The sequence below is a fragment of the Papio anubis genome, chromosome 2 (genome assembly GCF_008728515.1).
Source record: "Papio anubis isolate 15944 chromosome 2, Panubis1.0, whole genome shotgun sequence".
Lineage (NCBI taxonomy): Eukaryota > Metazoa > Chordata > Mammalia > Primates > Cercopithecidae > Papio > Papio anubis.
Genome location: NC_044977.1, coordinates 50,245,521 through 50,269,557, shown reverse-complemented (window position 1 = coordinate 50,269,557; position 24,037 = coordinate 50,245,521). Strand labels below are relative to the sequence as shown.

General features: G+C 47.6%; 1 long non-coding RNA gene across 1 annotated transcript in view; it reads right to left on the bottom strand.

Moving 5' to 3' along the window:
- Positions 1-382: 382 nt before the first annotated feature.
- LOC116273733 overlaps positions 383-24,037 on the bottom strand; it is a 38,194-nt gene continuing 14,539 nt past the window's right edge. Inside the window, exons 2-3 of the long non-coding RNA XR_004182088.1 lie at positions 1,995-2,095; positions 383-1,417 (exon numbers count right to left, since the gene is read on the bottom strand). This is a non-coding gene — a long non-coding RNA (uncharacterized LOC116273733). The remainder of the gene's footprint in view (positions 1,418-1,994; positions 2,096-24,037) is intronic.

Sequence of the window (24,037 nt, the reverse complement as noted above, 5' to 3'; positions counted from 1 at the left end):
AACTATGGAGACAGGAAAAGGATCAGTGGTTGCTAGGGGTTGGGGAGAGGAAAGGATGAATAGGCTGAGCACAGAGGGTTTTTAGGACAGTGAAACTACTCTGCGTGATGCTATAATGTTGGATACGTGCCATTATGCATTTGTCCAAACCCACAGAAGGCACAGCACTAAGGGTGAACACTAATCTAAACCATGGGCCTTGGGTGATACTGATGTGCCCACATAGGTTCATCCATTATAACAAATGCCCCATTCTGGTGGGGATGTTAGGCCATTCTTGCATTGCAGTAAAGAAATACCTGAGATTGAGTAATTAATAAAGAAAAGAGATGTAATTGGCTCACAGTTCTGCAGGCTCTACAGTAAGCATGGTGCCGGCATCTGTTCAGCTTCTGTGGAGGCCTCAGGAAACTTAGAATCATGGCGGAAGGCAAAGCGGGAGCAGGCACATCACATGGTGAAAGCAGGAGCAAGAGGCAGGCGGTGCTACACTCTTTTAAACTGCCAGATCTAACGAGAACTCATTCACGATAGTAAGGACAGCACCAAGAGGGATGATGCTAAACCATTCATGAGAAAACTATTCCCATGATCCAATCACCTCCCACCAGTCTCCACCTCCAACACTGGACACTACATTTCAATATGAGATTTGGGTGGGGACACAGATCCAAGCCATATCAGAGTGTGTATGGGAAATCTCTGTACTTCCCACTCAATTTTGCCATGAACATAAAACTGCTCTAAAAAATAAATCCTATATTTAAAAAATCTATCAATTACCTGAGACACAAGTAATTGAAAGACACACCAACAACAAATGGACACTTGTTCTGGTGCTGTCTGGCAGTCAGAGTCAGGCCACGATATCCATGTGATCCCCTGTCAACACATGGCCTGGCCTCACTCTATGTCTTCCCAGGAGTAATCACTTCCTTCAAATTCTGCAGAACTCTGAATTTGGCCTGGTGAGGCCACAGAGGAAGGCCAGGGTCAGGTTCTGAGGATTCTCATGAGCCAGACTGGGATATTTGGGCTTTCTCATGAGGGCACTAGGGAGCCATGGGAGAGTTGCAAGCAAGGCAGGAATGCAAAATGGCACAGCCACTTTGGAAGACAGTTTGGCAGTTTATTACAAAACTAAACACACTCTCACCATATGATCCAGCAATCACACTCCTTCATATCTACCCAAAGGAATGGGAAATACTGGCAAGGGTATGACATGGTCCATCATGGTGCAGTTTTTAGCCTGATTGTGTCCTGGGGTCACCTTCGTACATGGCAGGACCGTGGATGGTCTTCCCTGGAGTCCATGTGGCTGAATTTGATCCCTCCTCTTCCTACTGAATGGAATCTGTGGCCACAGGGAACAAGGCATCCTCTCAACCTGGGAAGTTCTTGTCTATGGAGGGACCTGCAGATTAGGGGACAGGAGGTGAGCTTTCTTGAGACAGCTTTAGGTTTGCGCAACTGCACATTTCCCGCAGTCCCCCAGGCACATCTGCAAATTAAAGAAACTCTGGGTTATACCCCAATGCTAGAGATGGTGACAGAAATGCAATGGCCTTGTGGGATCAAGCGTTCCAAAACATGACTTCCATTTTCCTTCCTTTCTGTCTTCCCTCCTTCCTCCCTTCCTTTCTTCCTCCTTCCCTCTCTTCATTCCTTCCTTCTTCCATCCCTCCTACTTTCCCCTCTCCCTTTCTTCCTTCTACTCTTTACTTTTTTCCTCCCTCCTTTCCTCCCTTCCTCCCTTCCTCCTTTCCTCCCTTCCTCTTTCCCTCCCTCCCTTCCTTCATTCTTTCCATGTGGAAGTGGTGAGAAGTGATCTGATTTTGGATATGATTTGGTTGTTGGCACAGGAGAGAAATGGAGGTGTTAAAAGTGACTCTGAGCTTTTCACCCGATCAACTGAAGGAAGAGCAGGCATGGTGCAGGGTCTCACAAGGGAGCAGGGGCATATGGGCATGCTCATGTTCCATGAAATTCACCCTTTTCAAGTGGAGACGTGTGAGGTTTGAGATGTCCATTAGACAACCGAGGGGCATCCAGGAGGCAGTTGCACACATAGGTCTGGAGCCTGGGGTGGGATCTGCAAGGAGATGCACGTTTGGCATTATCAGCACGTGGAGCGAGGAAACCACCAAGGGGCACGCATGGACAGAGAAGACAGAAGGGCAACCGATTTTGTTTCCGGGCACCCCAGCATTCATCAGTTGGGGAGCAGAGCGGACAATGAAGCCAGCTTGGCGTGGTCACGGTGCTAGGTGGAGCAGCAGGGAAGACTCAGTCAGGGCTGAGCTGCTCCTGGCGGTGTAGGGTGCAGGTGGGGAGGTGAAGGGCAAAGGAGGTGGGTCCCTTCGCAGGCAGCCGTGCACCTGGGGAAGAGCACGCAGCCCTTGTGCACTGCGTGGGCTGAGAGGTCAGCTTCTTCCTTTTGGCACACAGACCTCAGCATTTTGCTATAAAATGCTGCTTCTGCCACCCCATCCCACCCCATCCAAATGTAAACTTCCCTTTAAAAAATTTTTTTTTACAAGATAAACATGTGATGATTGATATCTTTCCAAGGGATTAAGTGACTAAAAACCAGCTTTCACTTGATCCAGAAGTTGATATCTTCAACGCATCCCTTTCCAAAAATAACAAAGAAAAGAACAAAAGACACACACACACACACACACAAGTGTGGGCTATTAAACATCATGTTAGGAAAGTTTCCAGAAAGATAAAAAGAGTTTGTTGAGGATTTTAACAACTAAATGGATACTCCCTTGACTTCCAGACTCTAATCAGAGCTGAGAATTGAAGCAAAGAAAGGTGTGTTTTCCACAGGTTGCTGGCCCGTGTCCGCAGATCAATCCATGGGTGTCTGGTCCTGTCCAGGCCTTTCTAAGTTGGCTTCATGCTTCTAGGCTGCTGGGCAAAGTGGTTCTGTGCTAGTTTGTTTTCTGGTTTGGGTTTATAGTGTCTGTGCCTTCTTCCAAAGTGGCTCCTTGGCACAATGGCCTTAGGGCTTCAAAGTGAAGCAGGGAGCCCCCTCCTCCAGGAGACCCCCGGTTTGACTGCAAGGGACCAGTCTCGGAGTTTGGCTGAGGACTACTAACTCTTAGGTTAGCATTCAAGGCTCTTCCTAGCCTCCCAATACTCTGAAATCTTCCCAGCATGCATCTGGTACTTTTTTTTTCCACCTCTGAGCCTTTGCACCTGCTGTTCCCTTCATCAGATATGCTCTTCCTCCCTCTCCTCCCCAGTCGCTGCATATTCAAATTCTCACCATCCCTTAAGACCAGGATGACCACAGAGTCTGGTTTACCTGGCATTGGTTTATATCTGCTGTCCTACTGTGATGATTAGCAGTGCCTCCTTTCACTTTCAAAAATAGTCTGTTGTAGACAATTGATTCCATAGTTACCCAACAAGAAGTCCAACTCGAATGGCTCCTCTAGGAAACCATCCCTGATTCCCAAGGAAAGATATCCTTTATGCTGAACTTACATAGCCCCAGCCTGTCTTCTGAGTGTATCATGCTGGCCTTCTCTGAATGTAGCCAACAAGAAGTCCAACTTGAATGGCTCCTCTAGGAAACCATCCCTGATTCCCAAGGAAAGATATCATTTATGCTGAACTTACATAGCCCCAGCCTGTCTTCTGAGTGTATCATGCTGGCCTTCTCTGAATGTAGCCTCTCTCCCCTGCTGGGCAGATACAGTCCCTTTATGAAAAAGGGGACTTCTAGCACCCAGAACTGTGAGAGAATGCCTTTCTGTTGGGGGCCCCCATTTTTGGTGTATTTTTACAGCAGCTCTAGGAAACTAGTACATATAGTAACTACTTTTTTAAATGACTACTTTATTGAGATACAATTTATACACCACAAAATTTTCCCCTTTAAAGTGTACAGTTCAGTGGCTTTCAGGACATTCACAACGGTATTTACTATATTTAGCATATTCATGAATCACTAATTTTAGAACGTTTTCACCACCCTCAAAAGAAGCCCAAGGCCGGGTGCAGTGGCTCAAGCCTGTAATCCCAGCACTTTGGGAGGCTGAAACGGGCGGATCACGAGGTCAGGAGATCCAGACCATCCTGGCTAACACGGTGAAACCCCGTCTCTAGTAAAAAATACAAAGAACTAGCCAGACGAGGTGGCGGGCGCCTGTAGTCCCAGCTATTCGGGAGACTGAGGCAGGAGAATGGCGTGAACCCGGGAGGCAGAGCTTGCAGTGAGCTGAGATCCGGCCACTGCACTCCAGCCTGGGCGACAGAGTGAGACTCCATCTCAAAAAAAAAGAGAAAAAAAAGAAACCCAATATCCATTAGCAGTCACTCCCCAGCCTCCTCACCTCCAGACAACCACAAATCTGTTTTCTGTTTTGGGTGCTCAGAAGCACATACCCCAAAATATAGCAGTATGACACACAGAACTGAAGAAGCCTCGAGGTCTCTCTGATTTCCCCCCACTCCATGCTCGCCTCTCACGTTCCCTTATCTGCGTAAAGTCTGGACTCACCAAAGAAGAAAATGATTACCACTTGTCCCTTCCCTGATTTTTCATTAACTATATTTATATCGCAGGAAGAGTGACGTCTGTCAACACACCTGGACAGACTTTTGTCACAAACCATTATCTGCTCTGCAGGCCCAACAGACTTTATCCCAAGCCATTATATGTTCTTCAAGCCCAGTGAATTCCCCTAAAAGTCATTCACTATCCTAACATCATCCATACTTCCCCATCTCCCTTTCCCCTAAGAAGCAGGGTAGAGAAGCATCCATACCCCATTGGGATATTGGATAGTCACTCTGTAATTTTTCCCCAGTGCATGCTAATAAATGTGTATTCCATTTCTCCTCTTAATCTATCTTTTGTAGGCTATGGAATGACTATGGGTGACTATGGAATCAATGGTCTAAAACAGGATATTTTTCAGCAAACCTTCTGAGAGTGAATGGAAAGTTTTTCCTTCACCCCTACACTGTCTCTATAGGTTTGCCTATTCTGGATATTTCATACAAATGGAATTACACACTATGTGGTCTTTTGTGACTGGCTTCTTTCACCTAGCATGATGTTTTCAAGGTTCATCCATGTTGTAACATGTACCAGTACTTCATTCCCTTTTGTGGCTGAATAATATTCCATTGTGTGGATGCACCACATTTTATGTGTCTGTTCATCAGTTAATGAACACTTGAGTTTTCTTCAGTTTTTGGCTATTATGAATAGTGCTGCTTTGAAGAGTCATGTAGGAGTTTCTGTGTGGGTGTGCACTTTTAATCCTCTTGGATAAGGAACTCTATTTCATTGAAAAATAATGCCTGTGCATGGTAAACAAAACTGCCAGTGCCAACCCAAAGTCGGCCCCTTTCCCTCCCCTGGCGGAGCCTCCCTCCCACAGACCAGCTATTCATTTCTTTTGTGTCCTCTCAGAAATGTTTTCTGCATGTAGGCACGTAGGCACAAGGTGAGTGAGCACTCCTGTTCTCCAGGGAGAACACCAGCCCGCAACTGCTGTGTCTCTCATCCTTCTCCCAGATCGACGCTTCTGGATCTCTCAGCATTGGTGTATAGAGCTGCACTTTTTTTTCCTTTCAGTGACTGTCTCAAGAAATTGTTTGAATGTTCCCCTGCTCCCCATATTATTCTTATTTTTTGAGACAAGGTCCACTGTCGCCCAGAGAGTACAGTGGCAGGATCACAGCTTACTGCAGCCTCCACTTCCTGGGCTCAAACGATCCTACCACCTCAGCCTCTTGAGTATCTAGGACCACAGGCATGCACCACCACTCCTGGCTATTTTCTGTTTTTTTTTTTTTTTAAGAGATGGGATCTCCCTGTGTTGCCCTGGTTGGTCTTGAACTCCTGGACTCAAGCAATCCTCCTACCTCAGCCTCCCAAATTGCTGGGCCACAGGCTGAATGTGCCCATTTTTACTGACCTACTAAAGGACATTTAGGCTGCTTCAAATCTTGCATCACTGCAAATATGGCACCCTAAACATGGTTGTGCGCTCATACAATGATTTCTGGGAGTTTAAGTGCTACAGGTGGACTTTGGTACATAGAAAGTGAACTTTTTTGATTGGAAAAGATGGCCCTGAGTTTCCCGATGTTGAGACTGAGTCATAGTCACCACTGGGCTCCTCCAAAACCCATGCACAGCATAGATGAGTGCCCAGTAGAGGGGATAGGGATGCTTGCCCGCAACCTATTTCCTCCCTTAGACCTGAGAGGTTTGACTATCACTGCCAATTCACCAACCAGTCGATGACTCCATGTAGTCATCATGGAGACCCTTTGCCAACCGGTTTCCATTAAAGTTAAGAACCAAAATAAATTATCCTCTTAAAAAATAATAACTTTTGAGAAGTTGGAAACCTACAACTTTAAAACCAGACAGATTTTTAAAAAAATCTTTCTGAATTATGAACTGGGTATCATATTTTAGACAGTCTTCTTTTTTTTCATCTTGCTAAGTCAAACACAGGCTTTGAAAATAAACCGCATTGAATTTGCACCCACTTAAGGAAGATTTTTTTGACAAATCAATTTTATTGTGTGGTGTGCCTTCAAAACTGAGAATCCAGTGAGGCAAACTCTATCCCACCCTGATACTGAGTTAGCTGGGTGCCCTTGAGAAGAATGTTTTTTACCTTAACCAGGTGACAGTTTGCTAACAACAAACAGAGGGGTGAGATAAGACTAAGACTCTATGATCTGAAGCTTCTAAACCAAGCTAATCTATATACTTTCATAGCCTTTACCTGCCCACGGGTGGACAGGGAGGCCTTTCTTTTAATATGGAACCTTAACCACAGATAGGGTTTAATCTCAGACTTAACACTCTAAACTTTCTTTGAACTTGAAGTGCAAACAAAGCACTAATGTCGGATGCAGCCATCTACATAGAATATGAAAGACCTTTTAGGGATGCTGTTTGCCTAAGTAAGCTCCAGAGGCTGCGATTGCCAATCTCCTTAGCCTGTGCAGGCAGCTTTGGCAGAGGTTTCAGGTTGGATATGGGGCTTGGTAGTGGCCCATGGATGAATTCATATTCCCCCCGCTGGCTCATTACCAGGGGATAAAGGCACCTCCTGCAGCTCCCAGCAGGTTGGGAGCAGGAAGTGGGATGGTTTGGACAGCAGGAATCTGGCTCCACAAAGGCCACTGAGAAGCCATTGTTCCAGGGCTTCCCGGGGCGCTTTTGTTGGCAATTCCTTCATGTCTCAGCTGAAGCTAAGGTCTTCACCCAGCCACTGATAAACAACACAGTCAGTGCCAGAATAAGTCCCAGGACACTCCCCTTCAGCCAGTCACTACCCTGCTCAAGTACTGTCAATGACTCCCCAGTGCCCACTAAAGCACTGTGGTGCTCCACGCTGGCCGCAGTCTGGCCTAATTACCTGGCTATCCTTAATTCCTGAAACTTCTGGTTACTTTATCTTGCCCAGCATGTATCCAGCATCCACTCTGGGCCAGGTACTGTGTTAAGTGCTCTGCAGGCATCTTCCAGGTTCATCTTGATATGCATGCATTCTAGAAGAAGACCTCATATTATCATGTAGATGCGGAAATGGAGTCACCAAGCCGCTAAAGGAGCTCGCTTAATGCCACACAGCCGGGGAGCAAACGGTCAACGCAAACCCCAACCCTGTGCGCTCTCTGCTGCCCCGGACTGTGGCGATGCCCTGAGTACCAGTGTGGGCAGCGCAGAGGGATGAGGAAGCACCAGTCAGGCGATGAGTGGGGGAAGAACACTCCAGGCAGAGGGAGTGGCAAAGGCACTTCTTTCTCTGAGCCTCAGTTTCCTCACCTGTAAAGTGTGTGCACGTATGCACACCCTTGTGTGTGTGTGTGTGTGTGTGTTTGTGTGGAGGTTGGGAGGCATTGCCTTCCAGTTGTCTGAGATTCCCCCTAGAATCTGGAAATGATTGTTGGATGCCTCTTTACATTTTGTGCCTCTCTTGTCTTACCCCTAGCCCTATCAGGCTGCTAGCTGTGATTCCCAATTCAGAAAATAAATAAGTAAGCAGACTGAGCAGGATCAGTGAGCTGGGGCGTAGGGAGCATGAGATTGGTGTCTTCTGACCACAGTCACTTGGACAGCAGGGGCTGTCCCCGTTAGACAGGCTGCCCGCTCTGCTACCCCTTGCTGTCTTGTAAACCTGGTCTGTTTTCACTGATTTTCATCCTCTGCAAGTCCCTTGAAGCCATTGGAGTTTGCAATTCCTGGGCAGCATGTTTCACAAGGCTTATGAGGACATGCTATTTAGTTTATGTTGCATTTAACACATCTGCAGTGGCCATGTTACGTCTCCTTTGCTGCTTTTTCCCCCCGGTTTTCTGCTTCTCTTCCATCATCTCCCACTCTCTTCCCCCATCTTCTCTCTCCTCAGCTCCCCAGAAAATCTCCTTTCCACCCCAACTTCTTTCTCTATCATATCATATCTAAACATTATTTGGTATAATAAGTCTTCCAGAAATCAGGGAGAGCTTCAGAGAGGTGAGTAGGGCTCTTGAGTAGGGCTTTGATGAATGAACAGGAGTTTGTTAGGAACAGAAAGAAGGAAAAGAGCAGGAAACTAAGGTGCTTAAATACAAAGGCTGGATCCATACAGGCCGGATTTGAAGCCTGGCTTAGCCGCTCTACAGCTCTGTAATCTGGAGCAAATTATATCACCTCATCAAGCCTCAGTTGGCTCGTCAGCATAATGGGAATTTCCGGGTTATCTCAGTGTCAGAGTCTCTGGGCTGTTCCTACTGGCTGATGCATCTCTCCTCCAACTCCGCATTTAACAATGTCACCCTGGTAGCTTGAAATCTGCCACCGTGGAAGTATTTGCGCCATGGAAATTGGCAAACTCTATAAGTCAGAACATTTTTTTCCCCTCCAGAGAGCCAGTTCACCAACACGTCACCATCTGCAGCTGGGAAGCTGGGTTAAGGTTAGATTTGATTGCAAGGGGCTTTGAACAGCAAGGCCTGGAGGTATATTGTTCAAATGTTTGCTGTGGAACTTCAGAGACACAATTTGACCCTACCTAGTCTGAGGGGAAAAAAAATTGTTTGTTTTTTTTTTTTTTTAAAAAAAAAAAAAGCCTTAATTTTTTAAAACAAAAAGGCTTGAGTTTCTAAAAAAAAAAAAAAAAAAAAAAAATCCCAAACACATTCTCATATTTATGTAACTCTTAAAAAGATCTCCTAGATCAGCTTAATTTTTTTTTAAATTTATTTCTATTGAATGAGCAAACCTTGAATTAGAAAATCACCAACGTTCTCAAGCTGAAAAACGGGGAGATTTTTACTGGGAAAAACTGGGTGTGGAGGGGTCAGCAGTGGCCAGTTCACACATAACTTAGCTGGGAAGGAAGCTGGCCTGTATCCTATTAGCAGTGGGAAATCAGAGGAGGGTTTGAAACAGACAAAGGCTATGATCAGATTCTGGTCTTGGAAAACATCCTTCTGGCTGCTCTTTGGAGAAGAGCCGGGAGAGAGTCAAAACAAATTCAAGGAGACCAGGCAAGAAATGAAGGGGATGTAGACAAGCATGTTTCTGGAGAGACAATGTTGTATGTTTGCCTTACTTCCTTTTTCTCCTGGGCCCTCAGCTGGACTACATTTCCCAGGCTCCTCTGCAGTGAGGTAGGACCATGTGATTTAGTTCCAGCCAATAAAATGTGGGCAGAAGTGATGTAAGGAACTTCCTGGCCTGGCCAAGGAAACCGTCCTATACAATCCTCTGGGCTGTTTCTCTTTCCCTCTCGCCTCCTGCAGAGGGTCCAGTGCAGAACTCCAAGGCCTGGGCGGTGGCAAAGCCACTGGCTGGAAGGAACCTGGGTTGCTGAATGACTGTATGGAGCAGAGACTCACCCTTCACTGCATTGGACTGTGCTAAAAAGGACAAACCTTCCTTGTGTTGAGCCCTGAGACCTGGGACTGTTTGTTACAGCTGCCAACCTGATGGATGTTGGGTGCTGAATCAGAGACGGGTGCAGACTAGAGAGCTCTTTGGGGTAAAGTCATGGGACTTGGGATAGATTGGAAGTGGAGTGAGGAAAGAGGAGGCATTGGGGACAGAGTCCATGTTTCTGATTGAGCAGTGGTGCCTTTTGTTCAGAGAATGTGGGGAGGCCTTTCTGGAGGGCTGTTTGGTGCATTTCAGATACTGGACTAGAGCTGTCAAGCAGCTCTTTTCTTGGCCTGTGCCATGTGGAGCAGTCCAGCAGCTCCTCCAGAAGCATGTTATGGTGGCAAATGCTGCCCATCATTCATCCGAAAGAGGATACAGGGAACATCTGCCTGTGAAGTCATCATGCTGCCCTCAGCCACAGCCTACCCAGGAGGGCTGGGGAATACTAACTGCTTCCTGCCCAGCCCAGCAACACCCTACTATGTCCAGATTTGTGACCCCAAGCTGTGGCAAGGCTAATGATGGGACCTAATTTATTCTTTTTACTTCCTTTTAACAAATGTTTCCTGAGGGCCTATGATAATCATAATATTAAAACTACTATTTATTGCCCACTGCTAGTCCCAATTACTCAAAAGACTGAGGCAGCAGGATCACTTGAACTCAAGAGTTTGAGTCCAGCCTGGGCAACATAGCAAGACCCTGTCTCTAAAACAAAAACAATTCTTTAGAAAACTACTACTATTTCTTAAGCACTTACCATGTTCTAGACAGTATGCCAAGTGCTTTACTACATTTCATTTAATCTCCAACAGAGATGGGAACTATTACTGGCCACATTTGACAGGTGGAGAAACTGAGGTTCAGAGAGCTAACTCTACACAAGCTAGGCTTTGGACCCAGGTCATCAAATTCTATAGTCTGTTATCCCCATATAAGGCCAATTCTGCCCAGAGCACCAAGACTGACATGATCTCACAGAACTGAGCATGGCCCCGTCTCCTGCGTTCCCCAGAGAAACCCTTTTGGTCTTTCACACTTCTTGTTCCACCCTAGTGGGTAGTGGTTGCTCTCTGCCACCCAGCACACTGGCACATTTTGGAGCCCTCTTTCTTTGTCTTTGGGAAGCCTAGGGCTGGGCTACCCCATTTCATTTCCCTCCCTGAGAGGAGACTGTCACTGTGCCAGGTCCTGGGTCCTAGGTTACTGGGCCACCCACTGTTGGCATGGCAACCAGATCATGACCCAATCATGGCCCCTGATGGGCACAGATTCCTAGGCAGCCACTGTCCTCAGAAGGAGCCAATGGGCTTGGCATCCAGAGCAGTTCTTGAGCTAGTGTGGAAACCCATTTACACCACCTTAGCCCAAAAGTGGTGTTTAAGGAATCACAGCATTCAAGGGAAAGTTAGACCAAAATCTAGAATCCGCCACTCAGATGTCACCACAAGCCTCTCCCCATCCCTTTTCTCTACTACTTGAAGACTGCCACAGGACGGAGGCAGGTGGTTGCCAGCCTAGCATCCCTTCTCATTTAAAAGAGCCCTGGCTGAGTGCAGTGGGTCACACCTGTAATCCCAACACTTTGGGAGGTCGAGGCAGGAGAACCACTTGAGCCCAGAAGTTGGAAACCAGCCTGGGCAACAGAGCGAGACCCTACCTCTACAAAAAATGAAAAAATTAAGCAGGCATGGTGGGGCATGCTTGTGGTCCCAGTTACTTGGGAGGCTGAGGTAGGAGAATCTCTTGAGTCCAAGAGTTTGAGGCTGCAGTGAGGTATGATTGCTCCACTGTACTCTAGCCTGGGCTGCAGAGCTAGACCCTGTCTAAAATAAAACAAAATATAACCCCTGATTTTCTTCAGCAGGATGCTTTTTCCAATCCTCACCATCTCAGCCATGAGACATAGTCTTAGTTAAGGAGATGTAAGCAGACACCTGCTATGAGTTCTGGGAAAGTTTTTGTATCCTTGATAAAAAATGTCAAACACGATTGGCCTAGCCCTTCCCCTTTTTATCCTTCCTTGAATGCAGATGTGATGACTGGAGCAGGAGCAGCCATCTTATACCCATAAGAGAAAGGCAAGAAAACCACAAAATTCCAGTTCTAACCTCATTGAGTGGCTGAACCAATGCCCGTGGTCACCTGTCTCTAGATGTCTTGTCACATGAGAAAAATATAACTTTAGTTGTTAAGCCATTGAGGGACAGATTTGTTCTGACTTGCGAGTGAAAGTGATCCTAATGGAGACTATTGCTGCCACCTTCACTGCTGCTACATAAATGGAAACATGGTTGCCTCTGGTCCCCGAGTGTCATATAGTATAGGCTCTGAACTCAATCTTCTGTGTTCCAAGTTTAAAAACAACATTCCTGGGCTGAGACTTATTGGCCCAGTTTAGATTGTGTATGCCTGGGCCACTCTTTTGTGGCCAGGGAGGGTGGACTGTGATTGGCCCAGTTGGTGCCAACCCTTATCCCAGTCAACCATGGCCAGAGGAGTTGGCAGGGAGAGGGGTGCCATTTGAGTAAGAAGATAAGAGAGCTCCAGGCAGCCTGGTTCATTAGCGTGTCATTCTGGTCGCCCAGATCAAGGGCACTCACAAGGTCATCCTCACTCCCGCCTTGCTTTCATCCACTCCATCATGTTTACTGCACATTCACTGTGTGTGCTGCACAGTGCTAGGGCAAGCTGGAATTTGAACTGGATTATCCAGAGTCCAAGATCTGGCCCGTATCCACTGCTAGACCCTTTGGGCAACCTGGCTCTGTCCCCTTAGAGCCCTTGGACTCAGTTTACAGGCTTTGCCTCCCATGGCTGCTGACAGTTTCCCCCTGCCGCTCAGCTTTCTTGTCTGTAACAGGTAGGGGTTCCCTTGCTGAGTTCATAGTCCTTTCCTGGCATCAGTGAGCTTCAGAGTCAGCAGGCTGGATTCCATTCCCAGCTTACCGTCTCCTGGCTGTGTGACCTCAGGTGGCCACCTCACTTCTCTGCACCATGATCCCCTGTCTTTAAACCATGGGGATGACCCTGCCCCCAGGTTATGGGGTAGAGTAATTCATGAGATGACCCTGGGTCACACAGGAGGTGCTCAATAAATCCTAAAAATAAAAACTTAGCAGCCTCTAGGGAATGTGTGACAAATTATAGGCAGGATTTCCTGAGGCCGGCAGTCCCGGAAGAGGTCAAGCATTACGTGGGGTTTATCCCCCAACCCCCAGCCTGGAGAAGCTCCTGAAACAGGCAGACAGGACAGGAAAGGGTCCCCCAGACCTCTGCCCTTGCCTGTGTAAACCTGTGGGACTGGTTGGCAGATGTGGGTCAGTGGTGCATACGCGTCCTTGGAGTGAAGGCAGCGGAAAGCTGTTCCTGTCCATCTGAGGGCTGGCAGCCACCAGGGCCACATCCGCATAGAAGAGAGAAACCAAGGGCAGCACTTGGGTCCTGTCACTGACGGCTGCTGGCCACAGAAGCGAGGCTGACCTTCTCTTTGTCCCCCCAGGAGGCAGGCGGGGCTGGTGGAGGAGGAGGGTTTCAATCCAGGCACTTAGGCAACCCTCCCTACGTAGTTGGCGTTTCCTCCCAAGCCACAGGCCCGGGGCTACGTGAAAAACAAAGCTTCCTGGCCCCAGCAGCATGTACCACTGCCTTCCTGGGCCAGTCCCTGGGTAGGGCTTTGGAGAAGGGGCAGCACTCACAGACTGATGGAGGATGGGACCTGCGGGCCAGGTTGGAAGAGCTCCCTTTACCGACAATCTGCAGAGCATTAGACACTGTGCCCAGCACATTCACTTAGGTACACCCTGGCCCTTGGAAGGAGGACCCATTACTACCCTCATCGTACAGAATAGGAAACTGACACTCAGAGAGGCAGGCCGGCTTACTGTGGGTAACAGCTAGAAAGTGGGAGCGTGGATTCCAGACCAAGTTTGCCCAACCCCTAAGAGTGGCCTCTTTCTCTCATGTGACGTAGTCTCCAGGAAACGGGCGAAAAGTCCAAATGGCACCATGGTGGGATGGGAAGCAGTTGGGCCGGGTGTCAGGGAACCGCTCCCAGTTCCCCAAGGGCTTGAACCACCCTTCCTTCCTTTCCCCAGCTGAGCTCTGCCTCCATCTCCAGGTCTCCATTTAGACACCTCTTCCAGGAATCTCCCTTTGATTTCCCCTGCTTGGGACTCCACTTCTGAGCTCCCATAGCCCCCTTGGTCTGAACCCATCTGTCCTCCCCAGGAGAATCTAAACTCCAGAGGACAAGACAGTGTCTGCCAAATTTCCCACAGCATCTTCAGGGGGTAGCAGGGTGGCTGACACATAGGAGGCCCTCAATAAATATTTGTGGAATACATGATAGACCAGATGCCCCACCCCAAAAGCATGGAGCATAGACCCTTTTCTGGGCTAAGGGCTGCATCTCTGGGCCAAGGAGAACAGGATGGGACAGATCCCAGGAGTCCCAGGGGTCCCAGAGACTCCCTCTCAGGACCATGCCCCCTGCCCACAGTAAAACGAGTCCCCAGAGCCCAGCCCATCACATTTTTTCCTGACAATTCACTCTGTGATTCATTCTTAGCCCCTGGCATGCCTGGGCCTACTCAGAGGCCATAGGCCCTGGTGCTAAGTTTAGTGACTGCAAAATGTCCCCGTGAAATTCCAGACAGAGCCAAGGGGCTGGCGGCACATTCCACAGAGCTTTCTTGGGTCCTCCCACTCTGCTGCTGGGCGTGAAGGGGAACCAAAGCGTCCTTCCAGTAAATAGCCTGGAAGGGCTGGGTCCCTATCTGAGGGCCTTGACCAGCGGCCACAGAGCCCAAGGACAAAGGTGGCCATTATTGTCAGAGAAACTTGGTGTGGAGGGATGGAAGCCTCAGAAAGCCTTCAAATAATACACCGTAATGAAGAGGGGACTTACTGAGGTTCAGGACAAACCTCCCTCTCCTTTGGAAACCTATAGAGATGTTGGACAGTCCATGCCTGGGATAAAACTTCCCTGCTTAGAGCTGAGGTCTGCCTGCCTGTGCCTATCTAGAAGATGAGAGTGTCCTGGCTCTGCCCTTTGGACCTCAGACCTACCTGTCTCCTGCTCTTCATAGGACAGGACCTCCAGCCTTCTCCCTACTCTGTAGCCACCTCTAGATTTTTCTCTGTCTGCTCTGTCCCTTTCTCAAAGATGAGCCAAAGATCCCCAAACAAGACAGAACAGAGGAGAGGGTCTGAGATGTACAGGAGGAAGGTCTCCTTCCTCTTGAGCTTGTGGTCCATTACGACCTTCAGATCTTATTCACATTAACATATTCCCTGGGAGGGCCTCCCTCAGCACACATTTAGCAGTTGGTTTCCATTAATTTCTCCTCCATGAGGGAGAAACCATATCCACCTCATTATTTGACTCAGCAATCTCAGTCTTATCGCTGGACTGTCAGCTCCACAGGGCCAGAGAGGGGCTGTCATGACACCACACTCTCCCCAGCCCTGAGCATAATATCTGCACAGAGGTGGCACTGAGAGGGCAGCCATTTTTCAAATGTGAAATATAAATACAACAGAGGATTATAACCACTAAAAAATCATTTTAAAACAATAAGTCAAAGCAAATTAAGTCAAATCAATAGGGTAATAAAAGCACTTTTTTTCTTTTTTGAGACAATCATGATCACTGCAGCCTTGACAGCCAGGGCTCAAGCAATCCTCCCGCCTCAGCCTCCCAAGTTGCTGGGACCACAGGTGCATACCACCACATCTGGCTAATTTTTTAATTTTTGTAGCAACAGAGTCCTGTTATGTTGCCCAGGCTGATTTCAAACTCCTGGCCACAAGTGATCCTCCCACCTCAGCCTCCCAAAAGGAGGTGGGAGCCGTTGGCTCATACAGGCATGAACCAACATGCCTGGCCAAGGAAAGCACTTTTAACTAATGGTGCTGAAACAATGAGACATAGATATAGAAAAAAAAATATATGTCAACTGCTGCAATTGATTCAAAAATCAATTTGAAATGGATCTAAATGTAATAAACAAAGCCAAGTTTATAAAGGAAACATATTAATATTTTTGCAACATTAGAGAGGCAAGGGTTTCTTGGTCAGGACACAAAAAGCACTAACTTTAAAAGAAAAAAAAAATGGATAAATTGGATTTCATCCAAGTTCAAATTTTCTGCTCATTACCAGACATTAACAAAACTAATGGGCAAACCAAAGACTGGGAAACAATATTGACTCTGTGTGTGTGTGTGTGTGCTTGTGTGTGTGTGTGTCACAAAGGGTTTATTTCTAGAACATATAAATAACTAAAAATGGACAGTAACAAGATGAATAATCCTGGACAGGCGCAGTGGCTCATGCCTGTAATCCCAGCACTTCAGGAGGCCGAGGCGGGCAGATCACTTGAGGTCAGGAGTTCAAGACCAGCCTGGCCAACATAGTGAAACCCTGTCTCCACTAAAAATACAAAAATTAGCTGGGTATAGTGGTGCACACTTGTAATTCCAGCTAACTGGAAGGCTGAGGCAGGAGAATCACTTGAACCCGGGCGGCAGAGGCTGTAGTCAGCTGAGACAGCATCACTGCACTCTAGCCTATGTGACAGAGTGAGACTCTGTCATAAAAAAATATATATATATGAATAATCCAACTGTGAAACATGGCAGAAGACTTGAACAGATACAAAAGAAGGTATCTGGCTGATAAGCACATAGAACAATGCTCAGCACCAAGGAAACAAAAAATGTTAAAATTATAATTATAACCAGATGCCATTTTACACTCACCAGAAATGGCTGCATTTTTTTTTTTTTTTTTTTTTTAAACTTACAACACCAAGTGCCATGAGGATGAGGAGCAGCTGGGACTCTGACTCCGCCGCAGGATGTGTGAACTGTGCAGATATTTGGGAAAACATCAGGAAGTTTCCTATAAATTCAGACAGCTAAGGGGATTTATAAGATACCTAAAATTAAGCAGACATCTACTGAATAACTCAATCATTCCACTTGCAGCTTCTTTACCCAGGAGAGATGAAAACATGTCTCCGCAAAGACTCATATGCAAATATGTGTGACAGCTGTCACACACATATGAGCCCCAAACTGGAAACAACCCAAATTTCTATCACCAGGGATGTGGCTAAGGAAAACTGTGGAGCATCCATACTATGGAATACTACTCCATAATAAAAAGAAATGAACTACTGATACACACAATAACCTGGACACATTTCCAAAACAGCACGCTGAGTGAAAGATGCCAGACCCCAGAGACAACATCCTGTATAAGTCCATTTATGTGAAGCTTTGGGACATGCAAAACTGAGTTGCGGTGAAAGAAATCAACGATCTTCCCACCTCAGCCTCCCAAGTATCTGGTCCTACAGGTGTGAGCCACCACACCTGGCTAACTTTTAAATTTTTTGTAGAGACAGGGTCTCACTATGTTGCCCAGGCTGGTCTCGAACTCCTGGGCTCAAGCAATCCTCTTGCCTCAGCCTCCCAAAGTGTTGGGATCATAGGTGTGAGTTACCATGCCTGGCCAAAATATATCTTAAGAAAAAAAAAAATTCTAAAACAACTAATATTAATAATAATTTAAAATGATAATAATATTGCAAACTGAATTTCTACTACCAGCTTATAAAATAGAACATTACTACTGTGCATCCTTCTCCCTTTCTCAGAAGTAATCACTAGCTGGGACTTTATGTTCGTTATTCCTCTGATTTTCTTTTTAATTGTACTACCTCTAGTCTATTCCCTACATAGCATATTGTTTTGTGTGCCTGTTTGGACACTCTATAGAAATGGACTCATTCTGTTTGTATTCTTCTGAGACCTGCTTTTTTCACTCACATTGTGTCTCCATCATTCATTCATCCATTCATTCATTTGTTCATTCACATAGCTATAACTCATTCATTTTCATTGCTGTATAGTATTCCAATGTAGAGCTATTTATCCTTCTTCTGCTGATGGCCACTGGGTTACTTCTAGGTGACAGCAAATTGTGCTTATGCATGTCTTCAGGTGGGTGTGGGTATGAGTTCCTCTAGGGTATAAAGGCAGGACAGGACTTGCTGGGTCATGTTAAACATGCCTCTAATTTGCTAAATAATTTCAAGTTTACTAGAAATTACTGGATAGTTTCCCAAGTGGCCACCCCAATTTAGACTGCCACAGTAGAGGATGAAAATTCCAGCTGCTACGCGTCATCACCAAACCTTGGAATTATCAGAATTTTCTGTTTGCAAACAAAAATAGGAATCACAAACTCAAATGCCCTGGGCACCATTAATGTAACCAGTGACTAGACTGGGAGGACAGTAAGGACTGGTGGGGACTGCAGCAAACATCTGAAAGAGGCAGACTTAGCTCTGCTCCCTGACTGTGGCCAGGAGGGGATGCAGACCCTGGGCTGCCAAGGCTCTGGAGTTTTCCAAGGAAGCTAGATATCTAGATTTTTACAGAAAGTCTTCTTTTGAAACGTCAGCAAAGATTTCAGATTTGTTTCAAACACAGTATGGCCGGGTGTGGTGGCTCACACCTGTAGTCTCAGCTACTCAGGAGGCTCAGGCAAGGAGGATCGCTTGAGCCCAGTTGTTGGAGACCAGCCTGGGCAACATAGGGAAACCTCGTCTCTTAAATAAATAAATAAAACACAGTATGGACCATGTATATTTGTGGGCCAAGCCTAAACTATCCCTGTTAGATTTATTTTGTTAAAAATTAACTCAGTTGAATGTATAACTCTCGGGGCCTGTTGGAGCTTTGGCAAGTGACCTGACTCTCCATGACACAGGTGCCTTCGCGCACCACCAGCTATTGTTCCATTTTGTACCAGCGTGAGTTCACTGTTCTTCCTTCTGCTTTGTTGTTGAGAAAGCTCAGGTTTCCGGAAGTCCTGCTGACTCAGAGGAACAAGGGTAATGAGGGTAATTACTCTAGTCTGCTGTGAAGTAAAAGCTACTCACTCCAAGCTGCTGGAGGACTCGTTCCTCATTCATCCATGCATCCCCTCGAGCTCTCTGCAACTCATTCTTCTCTCAGCAGCCAGAGGGATTCTTTTATCTTTTTTCCTTTTTACTTTAATTTTTTTTTTTTTTTTCGTGAGACAGATTCTCACTCTGTTGCCTAGGCTGAAGTGCAGTGATGTGATCAAGGCTCACTGCAGCCTCCACCTCCTGGCTTCAAGCAATCCTCCCACCTCAGCCTTCCAAGTAGCTGGGACTACAGTCACGCACCACCACACCTGGCTACATTTTTTTAATTTTTAGTAGAGATGGGGTCTCACTATGTTGCCCAGGCTAGTCTCAGACTCCTGACTTCAAGTGATCTTCCGCCTTGGCCTCCCAAAGTGCGTGGATTACAGGCATGAGTCACCACGCCCAGCCCAGATGGATTCTTTCAAAACATAAATGAGATGATGTCACACTCTTGCTTGACCTTTCCATTGATTCTTATCATCCCCATACCCTTGACCAGGGCTTATCGTTGTACCTTTGCCACCCACCCCTCTGTGGCTCCCCTACAAGCCATCAACACCCTACACTCAGTCTCAGCTGGGGGTGTTTACACATCAGCCCCTCTGCCTGCATCACCTCTTCCTTCACCCCTCCCCTGGCTGCTTCCTTCTTAGCCCCCAGATCTGTCTGACGTGAATGTCACCTCCCCAGGAAGGCCTCCCCTAATTGCTTTCTAAAATAGCAAATCACCACTCCAGCAGCCCTCCACACAGCTCCCCACGCATCTCAGTCTTGGCACTCCACGCCCCGCAGGGACCTCCTGCATTTGTGTGCTTGTCACTGACTACCTTCCCTACCATGGCACGAGGTCCCCAAGGGGCAGGGACCTGGAACTGACCACCACATCCCCCGCCCCTAGTGTAGGGTCCAGCGTGTAAGTAGCCTTGGAGTGAATGCCTGCATGTGAAGCACCTACTATGCACAGGACCCTGTGCACTGGGCCATGGTGAGGTGACATAATGGAGGACCGTGGCCCAGGCCTCAAGAAGCCCAGGACCTAGAAGAGCGGGCAGAGACATCCACGGAGAGCTGCAGTCCAGGGCAGGAAATGTCACACAAGAGCAGGGGTGCCGTTGGGCGCCCTGAAACATCCAGCTTGGCTGTTTGCTGTTGGCATCCGTGGCAGTGGGTTGCTTTGTCCTGCCAGTTGTGAGCTATTTTATCTTTCTCCCCTGGATGAAGCTAGAGGTTAGAACAAACTCCAGCAGAGCAGAAAGGAGGTAAGGGCAGATGAACACTGGAGGCAGAGTCACAACCCAGCTCTGCCCCCTTAGCTATGGGCCTCGGGAAGTGTCAGTGTGGAGGCAGGACAAACACCAGGCCCCACTCCACACACACAGGAGGGCAGAAGAAGTCAGCACTATCCTGTGTGGAGTAATGGGGATGCCTTTTTAAGAAATGTGTCCTTCGGCAATCTCCTTGTGCGAACAACAGAGAGTGTCCTTACACACCCACGTGGCACAGCCCCACCATACACCTAGGCTGCATGGAGTGGCCTTTTGCTCCTAGTCTACCCGCCTGTACAGCGTATGACTGCATGAACACTGCAGGCAGTTGGAACACAGCGGGAAGTATTTGTGGACCTGAACATATCCAAACATAAAAAAGGGACAGTAAAAATATGGTGTGAAAGATAAAAAGTGGTTCCCCTGTACAGGGCCCTTACCATGAATGGAGCTTGCAGGACTGGACGTTGCAGGACTGGACGCTGCCCTGGGTGGGTCAGCGAGTGAGTGGTGCGTGCACGTGAAGGCGTAGGGCATGGCTGTGCACCACTGCAGACTTCAGAAACACTGGACACTTGGGCTACACTAAATTCACTTTAGTTTACTGTCACTTTTTTACTTTATACACTTTTAAACTTTTTCAACTTTTTGAGTCCTTTCTAATAACACTTAGCTTAAAACACAAACATCTTGTGCGGCTGTACAAAAATATTTTATTTCTTTATATCCTTATTCTATAAGCTGTTTCCTATTTTAAAACTTTTAATTTTTTTTACCTTGTAAACTTTTTTGTTAAAAACGAAGTCATGAACGCACACATTAGCCCAGGCCTACATAAGGTCAGGATCATCAAGTCATCACTACACGATAGGAATTTTTCAGCTTCATTAAAATACTGTAGGACCGCCATCATGTACATGGTCGGCCATTGACTAAAATGTCATTGCACATTGCATGACTGTGCTTACTCTGTGCCTGGCAGTATCCTCAGCGCTTTGCATATATTAACCCATTTAGTTCTCACAACCATCCTTTGGGAAACGTGCTATTTTTCTCCACTTTTTATTTTATTTTATTTTATTTTATTTTATTTTATTTTTTGAGTTAGGATCTTGCTCTGTCGCCCATACTGGAATGCAGTGGTGTGATCACAGCTTACTGCAGCCTCGACATCCCAGACTTAAGCAATCCTCCCACTTTAGCCTCCAGAGTAGCTGGGACTATAGGTGTGCACTACCACATCCAACCAATTTTGTTTTAATTTACTTTTTGTAGAGGTCATGTCCCACTATGTTACCCAGGCTTGTCTTAAACTCTAGGGCTCAAGTAATCCTCCCACGTCAGCCTCCCATACAGTTGGGATGACAGGCGTGAGCCACTGCACTGGGCCTCTCCTCGTTTTATAAATCAGGAAGCTAAAGAAGAGAGAGGTTGAGCCCTTGCCCCCAGGTCTGTCTTACTCCTAAGCCTGGGCTTCACCAGCTGTGTGGTGTGCCTCCATGCTGCACCGAGGCAGCCCACTCAGACCTGTTCTGTAACCCAGGAGGGCAATGCCAAGGCCAGCCTGAGAGGTGGCAAGCCTCCAGTCTCAGGGGGTGTGCAAACCAAGGAGGTCAAGGATGCTGTGGGGATGGGGCCCAGGGTGGCCTGTGCGCTCCTCTCCCTGCTGCACTAGGGGAGCCCTGAGTCATATGACCCATTTGACTGCTGGCTGGTCACTTCTGCAGTGGGCACCAGCCTGGGCGCACGGGAGGATTTGGCCCAGGTGTATCAGCTGCCTTGGGGACCAGGTTGGGTTGAAGTTCTGAATTCCGGGGGCTCCACAGGGCCTAGCTGGGTCCTGCCGTCACCCTGGGAAGACAGTGACCTCTCCTGTGCCAGGGCCGCACACACCAAGGGGCTGAGCAGTCAGCAGAGCAGAAAACATTGCTCTAATTAGTCTAATTAGGCTCTTCACATTGGCATCTGGATCTGCCCCAAAATATCGTAGGTGTCTGTCCCCACAGGGGCCCAGCTGGGTCTGGCTGCTTGGTGATGCCAGTGGGTAGGAAGTCTGCCAGGCTGGAATCTGTCATGGGCCCTTTCCTTTCCTTCCTTCTTTCCTCCCTTAGACATTTATTGAGCACCAACTGTGTGCCAGGCACACTCTGCTTTATGCCTTAACTGTTGGTGTTCTATGTCTTAAGGCTCCTGGGGTGGAGGTCACCTCCTCTCCTTCAGTCCACTGTGCTGAAGAGTTGGGCTCTGACAGTCCTGGGTGCAAATCCAGAGACTACCATTTGCTCACTGTGTGGCCTCGGGCAGGTTGCTTTTCACTCTGTAAAATGGGCTGACCACTCAGCTCATGTAGAATGTGACCATGGGAGCCCCTCCTCAAGGTTAGTTGAAGTCTCACCTCCTCCAGGAAGCCCTCCTGGTCTCCTAAACCAAACTAGCCTCTCTCTCCTGGACTCTGGTGGTGCCCGGGGAACATCAGGGCTGAAAGACTGGAAGTGACCAATGAGTTCAACTTTTGCCCCATGTTACCCAGGGGAAACTGAGGCCTTCTCTGGGGATTGCCTGAGATAATACAATGAGCCAATGGCAAAGTCAGCACTAGAACTCAGGTCTCAGGACTCCCTGCCCGGTGCTCTTCCCACAACAGGGCTCTCCTTGAGGCAGCTCAGCTGGTGGTGAAGACAATGGACTGAGGAGTCTGTTGGACCTGGGTTCGAATCCCAGCTCCACCTACCAGCTGGGAGATCTAAGGCAGGTCCCTTGGCTTGCTGAACTTCGGCTTCTGCATCTGTAAACAGGGGCGGTGATCACATCGTTGTCAGGGCATCTATTGCAGCAGGCTCTTGGGCAAGTCAGGGGTGTCAGTCTCAGTGGCTCTCATCTGGGCCCTGTCCGTGGGTAGATACTCCCATTTCTGGGAGGCCTGTGGTGGGTCACAGCATGCACTATGGAACCAGGCCTGGCTTTGTTCCTTCCCAGCTGCATGATCTTGGGCAAGTTACTTAACCACTCTGTGCCTCAGTTTCCCCTCTGCTAAAACAGAGCTAGCACAGAAACACTCCTTGTTGAGGATGAAATAAGTTACTGCTGTGAGGTGCTTAGAACAGACCTTGGCACATGGACTAAATGTTAAAATACAAAGCCTGCCTTGCGTTCCCCACCAATACTCTGGGGGAGGTTTAATCCCTCCCTTCTCAGAGGGCTCTGCGATTACTTTGGCCAGCTACCCCACAGGATGGGGGCACCCGGCCCAGCCCCCTCTGCCCTCTCTCTGGCTGGAGGGTGAGCTCTGGGCAGCAGTCACTGGGTGGGCAAAGAAAAGATTACACATTTGTGAACCTTTTAGTTTCCATTTTGAGTTTGTTTTATAATGTACATAAGATACTAGCTCAGTAATCACATCTGTACTTTCCAAATAAGTATTCAACTATGAAGCCATATGCTCCCTCAAGTTTGGAGACCATTTACCCTAAAATCCTAACAATCATAACAGCAAATGCTCAGGCTGCCCCGCCAGGAGCCAGGCACCACAAGGAACACCTTCCCTGTGTCCACCCACTGGGTCCCCTGATGACCCAACAAGATGAGTGCCATCAGTGTCCCCACCTTCCAGGTGAAGCAGTGAGGAAGTTGAGGACTCACCAAGAGGACACAGCTGGCACCAAGCTGTGTCCTTGACCACTGGGCTATGCTGCCATTTAAACCCAAAAGGTCTAAAATGAAAGGAAAGCTCTCTTTCATGAGGATGAGTTTTCTTCCTTTATCTCTCAAAACACACACAGACGCACACACATGCAGACACACAGACCCACAAACACACACACACACATGCACACACAGACACACATGCACATGCACACACATGCACACAGGCATGCACACTCAAC